The sequence below is a fragment of the Ambystoma mexicanum genome, chromosome 1q, assembly GCF_040938575.1.
Source record: "Ambystoma mexicanum isolate Mex_15411 chromosome 1q, UKY_AmexF1_1, whole genome shotgun sequence".
Lineage (NCBI taxonomy): Eukaryota > Metazoa > Chordata > Amphibia > Caudata > Ambystomatidae > Ambystoma > Ambystoma mexicanum.
In genome coordinates this window covers 250,071,228-250,084,640 of record NC_090922.1, presented here as the reverse complement: position 1 = coordinate 250,084,640, position 13,413 = coordinate 250,071,228, and the positions used below count along the sequence as shown (strand labels likewise).

At 43.7% G+C, this 13,413-nt stretch overlaps 1 protein-coding gene and 1 pseudogene across 1 annotated transcript in view; one reads left to right on the top strand and one right to left on the bottom strand.

Moving 5' to 3' along the window:
- KMT5C (lysine methyltransferase 5C) overlaps nt 1-13,413 on the bottom strand; it is a 561,873-nt gene that overhangs the window by 445,952 nt on the left and 102,508 nt on the right. The gene's annotated exons all lie outside the window — the stretch shown is intronic.
- On the top strand, nt 3,586-3,735 carry LOC138565563 (U1 spliceosomal RNA; annotated as a pseudogene).

The window sequence follows — 13,413 nt, the reverse complement described above, 5'->3', positions numbered from 1 at the left end:
GCCCCCATAGGAGGGGCCTCGGAGAGTGCTCTGGTATCCACAGGCCCCTTACGGAGACCCTCAGAGAAAAATTATTAGGCCCAATGGGCACCCCAGGGCGATCCCCGGGGACAGAGCGATCAACGCTCCTCCCGGCCCGAGAGGGTCCTGGAAAGGTATCCCCGGCCGAGGTGCTCTGAAAAGTAAAGAACTTACCGGGCTTTTTTCTTCTAGTCGAACGCCTGAAAATGTGAAGGAAGAGTTCGTCGGAACACCTCCTCCCACCGCTCCAAATGACGTTGAAGTGCCCGGACCGAAAGGGAGTCGCAGTAAAAACAGGAGTCCCAACGTTGATCCGGACCCAAACACTCTAAAAGAGGATGGGGATCCGCCCTTGCGAAGCGACGGTGACACAATGAACAATCTGGAAAGTCTAGTTTGAACGACCGACAGACTAGTGCACAATCGCTAGCGAGAGCCAAAGAGGAAAAAAGGGAAGAATCTTCCGAGGATGCAAGTGCGTCCAGTCCCGAACGAGCAGAGAAAAGGACTGGTGGGCGATGCGGAGCCAAGGTGGGCGGGGTTACGGCCGCATGCCGGGCCCTGCGCAAGAAAGAGGAAGGACACATTTTTTGAAAAAATGTTTGGATGCTTTTTACAAAGTGCTCCAGTCCCACAGGAAGGAGAGATGTCCCATAAGTATGGAGGAAAGGGGACGGGACGTAGGAGTATAATCCTTGATGGACTTAGATTTCTTCTTTGTTATTGTTATATTTTCTCTTTCTCTCTCTCTCTCTCTCTCTCTCTCTGTGTACCCATGTAGACCCAACCCGCCTTTTCCTCGGCACTTATCAGACTTACCCCGATTGCTAAAAACAGCACTTGCCACTTGCTGGCTGCACTACCACTGTATATTGCCATTATGCATTATTAGTGATCTGTTTCGTCTTTGTTCCACACTTTACACTTCTCCCCTTTCCATGCACTTTCCCCCCTCCCTTTCCCATGCAATTGTGCGTTCTCAATGTCACTGGGCCTAGTAAGATCGTTGTTTTTGTTCTCCCCTGTTTTCCCTTACTTGCTTTGTTGCACTCTGAAACACTTGTGTACAAGCGCGATATAAATAAAATATCAATTCCATTCTTATATCTAGCTCACTTTAGCCAGATTGATAAAAAAAGCTTTGACAAACATGCTTTGAAGTCAACTATTTTCATTAATTGCTTTTGCATTAATAGACTAGTTAAGGAATAATGGTCAGTTAATACAAGCTAAAAAGATCAAACAAGAAAACCGATGCAAGTAAGTAAAGCAGGTAAATGAAGGCTGTGAGTGGGAATCCCCATTTTTAAAAAGAAAAAAGGGAAGCAATTCATCATAAATACAATATTCAAAAACTTCTTACTAAGAGCAATTCTTCGGGCTAAGCACGTCGCCATTCTGACATACAATTATATATTCTTATTTAGATCATCCTAAAACTCCTCTCCTGCCAGTTTATGATTTCTAGTTCACCCAAGCAAATGCCCTAGACCAAGGTTGTCCAACATACGGCCCGCGGGCCACAATGCGGCCCGCCAAGACATTTTATGTGGCCCGCGAGGCCGTATGTTGGACAACTCTTGAGTAAAAAAAAAAAAATATATATATATATTTTTTTTTTTAAATGTGCCTGTGTGCAAAACTGTAACTTCCTCTGGTGACCCCATGGGGTCAACAGAGGTAGTTACAGTCCTCAGCCACAAAGCGTTTATTTATTTATGCAATGTTCGTCGGATATCTGAGAAACATTGCAAAAATAAATAAGTCAAGAAGATCTTGGGACTTGGAGGAAGGAGAGACTAATTTGTATCGTGGCATATTGAGGGTTACCTCGGGAATACCATTTATTTTCAGTGAGCGCGGGTCCATACAATTGCCCAGTACTCCCACAAACTATGAACAATGGGATTAATATAGTAGCAATTACTTTGCATTTAAATATCCCATTTCAGGCAAGTAGGACCCACCATGCAAGAGAGGAACGGGCTCCGGCCTAGACATGCCCGTTCCTCTCTTGCATGGTGCTCCGAGGGGCAAAAGGCGAGCCGAAATGAAGGGAGGAGGTGGTGAGGTGAGGAGAAGAGAGTGCTGGTCCGGGCGAAGGATTATGTGGACAGGTGCTGTGCAGGAGTTCCTCTCGGTGTGGGCAACACAGTGGATTCCTGAACCCCTGATTAGCCGTGGGCCGCTGCTCAGAGGGCCATTGTGTGGAGTTACTTTCAAGGTTTGTCATCTCTGGACATATGTTTAGCAGGGATGCAGCGACACAGCCTGTCTGCCTCAAAAATCGTTCTTTTGAATTGCGAATGTCACCGAAGATGAACCTTTATCAACTGAGAAACTTAACCTTTGCAGTGCTTTTTTTCCTCGTCTCGAGACAAAGAAGAACAGCGGGAGCTCAGTTACGTTTACCTCTAAGCACAGTGCGGATTGATGAAAATGTCCATGCATTATACCAAGTACAATGGACATTATAGATGTGGCCAGTGGGGTATCAAAGCATGGCGAATACCACATGTACAGCACAATATGTTACCCTAGTAGTGCCCCAATAACACACTGCAACCTGCAAATGGGCCTCAGTGGACCACCTGCCAAGGTTTCTAGAAGTTGCTTATGATCTTGATCTGTGATCTATGATATGATCTGATATGTTATAAATAGCCTAACGCGCTTAATTCCATGCAGCAGTGATCCCAATCATAAAAGTGAAACAGGCAAGCCCAACAGGTTTAACTTATTTTCACTCTTTTGGTGGCGCAGTCTGAGGGCAGCCTATACCCTTCAGGAGAGGTGTGAGCTGATACAGTTACAACACAAAAAAACAATAGTACTATGTTCCCAAAATACCTTAGTTCTTGCCTTTCGGATCTCAGCAAAGCCAGGCTTTTCAGCATCAGACCAGAAGCATGGGTGCCTTTGTGCTGGGCTGGGGTCAAGTCAGAGAGCAGCAGCGATGGGCCCCAATGATGCAGTTCTGTTTGGCAGTGGTGCTGATTTGCGGGTAGAAAACGCTGGGAACAGTAGGCCATGCCAAGTGGATGGCACTGGAAGACTCAGTGACCTCTGGGCCCGGACAAGGGAATACTTGCCTTTGGCGCTGTGCAGGCTCGGCTGACACAACACGGCATATGGTTACGGCAAAGATGTCAAAGCTTCAGCATTGTCATTGAGCAGAACTCTGAGATTCAGGGGTGGTGAAGCGTAGAGGTCCCGGATGATTATGATGGTGTCAATGGGGCCAGCTCTGAGCAGCTCCGCTCAGGAGGGCCATGGGCCCGTGTGGGGCCGACAGGCCAGTGGGCAGACTGCAACAGGCCTGCTCGAGCCATCCTGCTATTTATGCAAGTCTCGGGCAGAGCAGGGCCTGATGGGAGAAAGGAACTGCGCTACAATCTGCTCTTCCGCTGGAGCTTCCCCCTACACGCGAGACAGGCAGCCCTGCAGATGCTCAGAGCTTCCGGGGGGGTGGGGAGTTGGGGCTGGGTCAGGGCCTGCCTTCTCACCCTCGCTTAGCGGGGCTTCCCAGAACTGACCCAACCCCTGCCCTCTTGCATGCTACTCATACTTAGCTGGCAGGGGAGAATCTGATCTCAAGGGCAAATCTCCCAGGGTGAGGCTTACCCATTGCACATCAGATTTGCTGACCCCTGCTATGTACTCAAATGCAGGGTACACAACTGCATTATTTCTGGTAGTGGGGGACTGCGTTTATTGGTGAAAGAAAAGGTAAAGTGTGCACTAGGCCTGATAGGTTGCATACTTTAAGATTGTGCTCACATTGCGTTTCTTCAATTAGGTTCACCTTTGGGTGATTGCTTTTCCACATTTTATCTGTTGAATTGAATTATGCTTCTTTCATCACCATAGAAGTAATGTGTATTACAGAGATAAGCTGGCATATGTATTGGGCACACTGCACATGGTCAGGCAGCATCAATCATGCTTTGTACAGGACAATGCTGGCCTAAATTGGGAACAGCCAGCATAGACATGTTGCTACAGGGGCATATTTTGGGTACAACCAGCATGCCAATGTGTTACATCAGTGACAGTGCAGTCTTACACTGTGGAAACATTGATCATTAAAATGTGTTGTGTTGTAAAATGTTCTTTTCTGCTGTTGGTGACATGGAGTTTTCATTTTCCCGTTTAGAACGGATTGTAAACTTATAGCTTTTTGGTCACCTTTTCTGCTATAAAATGCACCATTTCAACCCCATATTTGAAAAGAAATTCTTGGGGGGGGGAACCCCCCCCCCCCCCAAACCCACCCTAGAACCTTGTAGCTCTCTCGCTACGCTCGGTCGCCCCCACTATTTCTGAAAAATATTAACACATATAACACATAGACACTGAAAGAAATCACAAGCAACTAACCTTTCATCACTGCCCATGACACCAAAAGCTATCTTTGGGACTGCATGGCTATCACTGCCTGTGATGCTATTGTGTCAAAGGTTACACAATATCGCTTTTTAATATACTGCTTTGGGTGAGGTTGTTGACTTTTGGCTCGCCAGCCCACTGGGTGACAAATAGTTAATGCTTCGGCCCCACATTCAAAAAGGTTGGACAAGCCTGCCCTAGACTGTCCCCAGTAAACATAAATACAAGATCAGATGGCTTCCTGCTAGCGAGAATTCCCATTTCTATGCTAATTCCCTTCAACCTTAGAGACCCCAAGCTCTTTTGCTTGACTTTAGGACTTTTTCATTGTAGCCCCTTTTCTCACTCTCATGTATTTTGATCCGATTTTGTTTATGCGTTTCCTTTGTTGTTGGAGCCTGACAAACTCCATAGGGATCTACTTTTTGTATGGTGATGCACAGCACCTTCAGTGCAGGGTCACAGTGAAATCCTTTAGATTTCTCATAAGGTTTCAATACCTTTTCAGCTTCTGTTCCCAAGAATAGTAAAGTGAAATTGACTTGACCTTTTCTCTTTGTAGGTCCAGCGCACACCATCTTATGTTCCTTAGTAGCCTCTTTTCCTACTTCCTCATGTAACATTTTTATGATACCCTCAAATGGCTGGTGGCAGTGGTTTAATGGTCCTACCTTTGTGCTTTTCTACCACAAGCTGAATTCTCAGGTGCAGTATAGCACGCATGTCCAAATGGCTCCGTTCTTCTTTTTTCGCCATTTCTTGTTTGTGAGGTGTTTCTTGGGTTTTACTCTGTGCGCCAAACCAGGTTTGAGCCCTTTGTTCATTTTGCCTTTGGCGGGCTTCAGTACTGAAACCCGCCTCTGGCTCCAGTGTGTCTGCAAGGGCAAGAAGTGACGGAGACACCCAAAACTCCCATGTCCTTAGTCTCCGGCGAAACCTGAATGCAAGCAGTCCGTCCTTGAAGGACAGTTACCCTACTGTGTTAGTGACAGCTAGGCTGTGCATTAATAGGAGAAACCTGCTTAAAAGGCAAGGCTTCATTAATAGGAGAAACCTGCTTAAAAGGCAAGGATTCTTGAACTGACCACAGGGAAGAACAACCCGGCGAAGAAACTGAGAACAAAGCTTGCTGCATCCTCCTGGACCATTGAACTGCCCAGTGAAGCCCTGCTGCTGTGCTGAAACTTCTTTTTCTACTTGACAAGAGAAGTTACGGAAAGGACCACTTCTTCCCTTGGGTTAGTGGGACCAACTAACCTGAGACGAACTTTGCTGGAAGACCTTCCCCGACTGGCTGTACTTACTTTGCTGCTGCAGGAACCGAGTACCAGTGGTTGAGAAATCTGTACAAAGCTCCTCATGACCCTCCAGGAGCAGGATAACCAGAGCTCGAGTCACCTCACCAGAGTTCAGGACTCAAGGAGTGAAGGAAGCCCGGTGTCCAAAATCCACGGTGGTGCTGTTTACCGAGCACTGAAACAGTGAAGTGCAGCGGATCCGAATTCGACCATCGAATTGCTGCCGCTGGAGTGCCCAGACGTCCTCCCTCTTGCTCCCACCACTGAGGCCCAGGAACACAGGATCTGCATCGCTGCAACCAGATAGGAGTCAGCTGGACCCTCTTCTTCTAACCAAAAGGTACTGTTTGGACGTTGGTGTACCTACCTCATTGTCAGTTGCCTGCTCTTCTCAGTTGAGACTTGGAGTAGCTGCTTTTCTAGAGTTGATCTAAGCTCTAACTTTCACAAGTGTTACAGTTTATGCCTCTACAGTGATTTTTCTTCAACAAACTCCTTAACTTTGTGCAAGACATTCACTATCTAAGAAGTGCCTCAGCTTCATATACTTTGCTTGTCCTGGCTCCCTGCAGACTCTTCAATTCCCTTGACTGATTCTTACTGTCCCTCATAGGGGATTGTGGAAATAGGAGGCTGGAGACAAGGCGGTATGCTGAAATAATATTTATTTCTGACTTAAGTTTTGTCAAGAGTCAAACTAAAAGTTCTGGCGGTTTCCTTCACCGTGGGGCTTCCTTCCCCAATGCCTTCCTGCAGAAGGGTCTTGTCCTTTAGTTTGTGGTATCCGGATAGGCCCACCACTCGGGGTTGACTGTGTTCTCCTTCTCGGAGTCCTGTGGATATATGAGATAGGCTTTTATAATTTTCCCTGGCTTCAAGCCCCCACCAATGAGGATCGTTTCTGGCTAGCGCTTCCGTCATTGGATGTGAAGGCTTAGTGCCGCCTCCCACAAAGCCGACTTTCCCCGCCGTCATTTCTGCCTGCCCCCGGAGCATAGGGGAAAGCGCTATGGCGTTTTGCACCAGCGCAGCCCATGCGGTGTCAGGCCTCGAGAGTGTATAGGTGGACCCTGATGTCTGGGTTTCCTCCCGATCTCAGCCGCAGGCTGTGGCTGCCGCGGACCGTCTCTTGGCAATGTTCCCGCCCCCTCCTTAGTATGGGTCGCTGACTCCATGACACTCTCCAATGCGGGCTGGGACTCACGCATGGTGAGTAGCTGAGCATGTCGCAGCGTTCCGCTGCAGCGCTTCTAGTCCTGGTGTGTTTGTTGTGCTAGTCTCGTGTCGGATCACCCTGTATATGCGGTTCTCTAGGACCGCCCGTTCCTTGTGCATTATCGGTTCTCCCGGTGTCCGTCGCTGGTACCTCCTCACAGTGATACATTGGTTTTAAACTAATATTGCCGGGAAAAGTTTTTATCTAGACTTCATTGGAAGATTTAAAGTGCTCGCATGCTCTGAAAACCCGTTTAACCTTTTCCCTTCCTTTAACATTTCCTTTCTGCCAGCCTCAGAATCTACCTAAGTGTAAAAGTGATTAATAAATGCCATTACTGTCCTAGTTAGTGAAGTCACCTCAGGGTTTAGGAAGTGTGTATGAAGCATCTCTAAAAAGAGTATCTACTTGCTTTGTATTGATTCTGAAAAAGTATTCTGAAGTGTATTTCTATTGCTGCACATTGCCCTTTTTAAAGAATGCTTATTTAAAAATAACTGTTAAATAAATCATTAGTGTAACTAAAATCCTTGAGCTAAAGTGTTACTTGGATACTTTTATTGGTGGATTTCATTGCTACAGCTCACATTTACCGCTCTTGCGATAAATTTGTCTGCTCAGTCACACTACCAACTTGTGTAGTACAGACCTATACCAATAGGTGGGTTACCCAATACCAAGAGGACAAGGGTTGTGCAGTCTCCCGCAGGGTTACTACATCAATTCTTGTCCAACACTTCCCTACTTTCTGCCACAGCTCAATCCACCTGTGCTAGGTCACACTGTCTACAGTGATCCAATGTCAAACATAGGAATACAAGTAGGCGTATTTCTTTACCACAAAGCAAGCAAATGGAAGGATGTGTTGCGTATATAACCCTTTTTTGCCTCCAGGTTATGAATTTAATTTCTATGGGGTACTTCTTTCACTGAGGCCCCAAGGAGCAGGGCAAGACAGAACCAAGTAAGAGATAAGTAGAATACCTGGATGAAAAGTCAAATCTCCAAACTGTGGTGAAATTAAAGATTTGTAGAGTCCCCAAGATGTCAGACGAAGAGAGTACTAGGATGGAATTGAAGATGAAAGGGTGCAGCATGGAAAGAGAAAAGGAATCAGAGTTTGCAAGAGGAACATAAGGTTCATCTAGTAATGTCCTCTTTAACCTGAGCAGCTTTATGGACTTCCACCAGAACCAAATAGTCACATATTTCTTTGACAGGCAGCCAGTGTATGGAAATGGATTCCATTCCTGATGATTGACACAGGCGATAAGTCTGGAAGCTGAATTGCAGAGGATTGAAACTTCTTTTTTAAGTTTAGTTTTATTCTTCCAATGTGGCATTGCAGTATTCCAGTTTGCAGGTGACAAGAACCTGAATGTTTGAGTACAAGCAGAAACGTTGCTGTATGCAGCCCATTTAGGTGAAGAAGCCAGTAAAAAAGAAAAACATGAAGTTCATGCGAGCCTTAAAAGAGTGAGGGGTCACTCAGATGGTTTAGCATTTGTAGCTTTAAGCATGTTGTGCCCCAGATGAGAGGGTTTTAGAAAGAGGAAAGTAGGTTGAGGTTTACTTTAGAGCTTCTCAAGATCGGAATTGAGTTTTGACCAGATTTGGTGACACTGTCGTCATTCATCCCTGTTTGAATCTGTTAAAAGTTGCAGCTTTGTGATCAAGGGGTGCCAAATCCTTGCCTAGGATTCCTAAATTAATCTGAATAAATGTAGATACAGACACTGAAGGAGTGGAGCATATTTCACTGAGGAAACAGGTACATTCTGAAAGGTTAAGGGGAAAGGGCAGGGCCCTGCGCATCTTCACAGGTTAAAAATATGACAGCACAATGTTTAGTATGCCTGTTGAACAAAAAAGATTGAAACTACGTAAGAGCTGAAGGTGAGTCATGAGTCATTGAAGTTTAACGATCAAGCTTAATCTGGTGTGCAAGGGTGTCAAATGCATCCAAGAGGTCCAGAAGGGCCACCAGCCCACAATTGTTGATAGAAGTCATCTTCTCAGACCTCAAAAAGTGCACTCTCCACAAGCTAGCCATAATGACTCTTCGAGAGTAACAAATGGAGAAGTGTGTATGTAAAGAATTGAGGGTGCAAGTAACTATTTTATGCCTGGCTAGTAAATTATAGCTTGAAAGTTTCTCCCCCACGTCTACTAAGGCAACAGTAGTTATTTGTGTGCGGTGATATCAATTGGAATCATAAACGCAATTGATTCTAAAGTATAGTTTGTCTCAAGTGTGATTGAAGCTCGATGGTGTCTAACTCCTTTAATGACTGGATCAGAAAGAGGGTAGCAAGTGACTTGCAATCCACATGGTTTTTGGGATCAATGGTTAGTTTCTTTCATCATCGTTGAAAATCAGGTTACTTTTAGTTGGTCTGGGAAGATGCCATGACTAAGGTAGGTAGGTAAATTCTTTATTTCGGATTAACAAGAATTTCGGATTAACAAGAATCCATAAAAGATACAACACATTCAACATATACATCGATAAAACATACAATTAGATTTCATTATTGATTTCCTTTCATATCAAATCAAGACGTGTTATTGCAATGATGCATAAGATATCTCACGTATTGTAGAAAGCTTAGTGCAGAAACATGTGTGCTTTACCTACAGTCAATCTAAAAAAAAGAAAAGGTTAGGAAACCAGGAATAAAAGCATCATAAAACCAGTGATATAAAAGTCCTTAGTTTAAAATCAGCGGGTTCAATCGTTATTTCTAAATGATTTTCTTTGCTTTTATGCCCCATTCTCGTATGCACCAGGTAACACTTACATATAACGACAAATTCCAGGCTATAACGGGCGCGAGCATATTCAGCAAGTAGTACTGTACAGGAGGTGGTCCTACCCCCCCTTAAACTGAGCGTATTGGAGATAGACACACCCCCCCTCAACCCGAATGTTGATAACTTGTCGGATTGATTAATGAAGCTAACACTGTAAAAATCTGAAATGTAGTGCCTTGAAGAAAAGCGCTTTGTAGAAGCGATCTATTTTGGGGGGTCAGAATGTCGTGCACAGTAGAGAATATGTCAAATAGTACATGCTTATCATAAGTTATTAAAAATCTAATTAGAAATTGAACAGGTATCAAGTTTTGTGTAAACATAAGTGGTGGGTGAGGTATTTCGTAATTGGTCGGCCATTTTGAGAGGGACAAAGTCATGCAAAATCTCACTCACACTCTAAGATGGATGCTTGAGAATAGACAAAATGGTTGATTTTTGCAGAATCATGTTGACATCAATTAATAATTCCCTCATAGGCAGTTCATAGAAAGTTCACAGCTCACTGCTAACTAAGAGGGACATGTTCAGGCATATTCGGTGAAGCCAATAAGTGACAGTGAGGGCAACAAACCCCAGAAGGGGAAGGGCTTCATTGTCTAACCCAATGAGAGTGTACCACATCATGAAATAGGGCACTGTGCCAACTGTAAATTGTATAAATAAGGCTCACGTGAAGAGCCCACTGCTGTTATTTCCTGATGCCTGAATAAAGCAGATGGTCTGAAGAGTAGTCCAGGTTCCTGTCTCCGTCTTTGCCCGAGTCTCCAGCCTCTGCATGCCTTATCCATAGCTGCCACAAGAGGGCAATGGGCCCCCTGTTCTCATTTAGTGACCACGAATTAGGGACTCTGAAGATTGTCTTCTCAGAGTCAAGAATCCTCCAGACAGAGGCACATACTCACACGACTAGCAGATGGGCCCTGGTAAGTTTGGAAGGGTAAGTAAAAGCTGCAGTATGCCCACACACCTTGCCAGGATGTATCTGCTAGCACTGACAACATGGCACTGTGGCCCCTGTGGAGTAGGGTTATGTATGAGGGACACCGACGTATTTTGGGGTACCCCTTTAGAAAAGTTGAGGGGCTATTTTTAAAAATCTTTGGAGGACCCCTTTTTAAAAAAGTTGTTTATTTTTGAGGAATTATTTTTGGTGGGTCATTAGAACATGTTTTTAATGATTCTGGACAATCAATGGTTGCAAGTGTAAATATAGTAGTTTAAAAAAATAACAGAGGGTTGGTTGGGTGTGTAAATAAGAAATGAGATGTATTGAATAAGAGTTGTATGGACAATGAGCGTTCCATAGGTAAGCCCAGAAAAAGCCTGCGCTCAGGAGCGTCAGAAGAAAATATCTTAAAATCTTGCAGAGATATATAGGAAACTGACAGACAGGTCTGCTCTAAGGAAGATATTTTACACTCCCCATCAGGAGTATTTTAGGAGCCTGAGTGAAAAGCCACGATGAGAGTTAGCAGGGAGCCTAGACAATGATTTATTTGGCCGGCGCCATTTTGTTAAGTTTGTCTATGTATAATGTGTGTTATATGTTATGTTTTGCATTCTTTATTATGGGAAAAAGTTAAAAAAAGATGTTTGTTCATTTAGGAAAAATTGGCACCAAACCAGAAATTAAAGTAATTAATTATGAAGAAAAGATGAGGTATGGATAAAAATACACATGTGCGCTGTTTAAAAAATTATGGAAAATGAAATGAGATGATGCAAGAAAAAAAACAGAAAGCATAGTCACTCTGAATCTATGTAGTAGCCAAATTCTGGCAGATATAGAGATACTTTTTATATTCATGAACGGAATACATTCTTGCCTAGTCAAAAAATATTAAACGATAACATTTCGCACTTCGCTTGTCAGAAACGAAGGACATAGATAGTATGCCTTGAGGAAAACATGATTTGTGTTTTAAAAACGCGCAGACACTTTTAAATCTCTGCAGCAGAAAGACGCAAGGAGTCATAATTAATCTGTTATATTTATGAAGTCAACACCTTTAGGAACTTAAAATACTTTGAACAATAGGAATTTGCATTGGTTTTGCTGATTCAGAGCCCCAGATAAAACTTGTCACAAGATAAAAAATTGGGGCTTTGAGTTTCCTTCAGCCAGCTGCGTAGCTCACAGAAGAGAGCTTTAAATGTGCCAGGACATTTCTTTCCTGCATGGAGAATAGAGCTGACATAAATACAGGGCACCTGTACAGAAAAAAAAAAAGATTCATTTTTGGAGTGAGTAGCTTGGCGGTTTGCCAAGATAAGATCGCTCGCACTGCTAAACAACAGTGTTTGGTTAAACAGATAACAGCCACAGTTAAACGAGACGATTAATGATCAACAGTAAAAGTATGGGAGGAAGGCCCTTGTCTGTGTATGGAGCAAATTCATTCCTCAGTGATTGGTATGTTGAAAGGAGCTAATGTTTTTTAGACTAAAGGAGAATTGAATAAATTGAGGTTGTCGCCTTATGATTTAAGGCTATTTTCACGGCAGTAAAGCAAGGTGTAAGTTGGTAAAAGTCACACCGACACCGTTTAAAAATGATAGGAGCTGTTTTTAAATTGTAAGAGCTTGACTGATCATGTGGTAAAATAATGATGGAAGTCTCATGTTAAAGGGAACTTTTTTGTATGAACTGGGTCTCATTCTGAGGACAGTGTTTTGGTCATGTTAGGTTAGTTGGCAATGAATGCTTTTTGATGGGTGTATTTTGAGAAATGTCCATAAGTTATTTGATTTTATGTGTGGCAAATAATTGTGCAAATGAGAAAAGAATGAGGCATTTTTTTGTTTTCAAATAAAATGGGTTTTGTTGTGCCAAGACTGGGAGTTGAAAATAGAGAAATATTGTATTGAAATAGTAGCATGAAGTGTAAATGTATGGTAAAGTTAAAAAAGTGCATTGAATGAATTTTGAATATAGTAGACAAGTGCCAAACGAGGGAGCGATGTTTCCAGTGTTGTATATTATGCCTGCAAAATTTGATGACATTTGGAGACAAAATCGGAAAAAATGTGTCCAAGAGCACAAGGGTAGCTGAGATAAAAAATGTGATGTTTAGTGTAAAAATGTAGCAAAAGGCAGACCAAAGACCAAAGGGGTGGAGTGAAGCCTATGTAGCAGCCGCACAAATATTCCTAATAGGAACTCCCCGTTGAAGGGTGGTGGAAGTAGCCATGCCCCTAGTGGAATGAACTCGCAACCCTTCATGAGGGTCTTTACCCGCCAATCGGTAACACTCTGTAATGGTGAGGATGATCTACCTGGACAAGGTCTGTTTGGTAACAGCCTGGCCCAATAGGTGTCCAGCATATCCAACAAAGAGTTGATTGTCCACTCTGACCCTGGACATCCTAGAACAATAGGACAATAATGTCAAAGGACAAGAGTGCAAAGGTTCAAACTGAGCACCCATGAGAAATTTCAAAACCAAATTTAAATCCCAAACCGGCACCTGGAAAGGAGATGGCGGGAACACAGTCAGTCCTTTAAGAAATCAAAGGAATCTTAAAATATGAGCGTTCTTCAGACGAGCGCTTAAATATAGACAGCGCCGGCAGGTAACCCTTAATGGTACCAACTTGAAGGCCCCTGTGGACCAAAGAAGACAAAACCATAGGAATGGACCACTTAAAATGATCCACATTGTGACCCCTAGA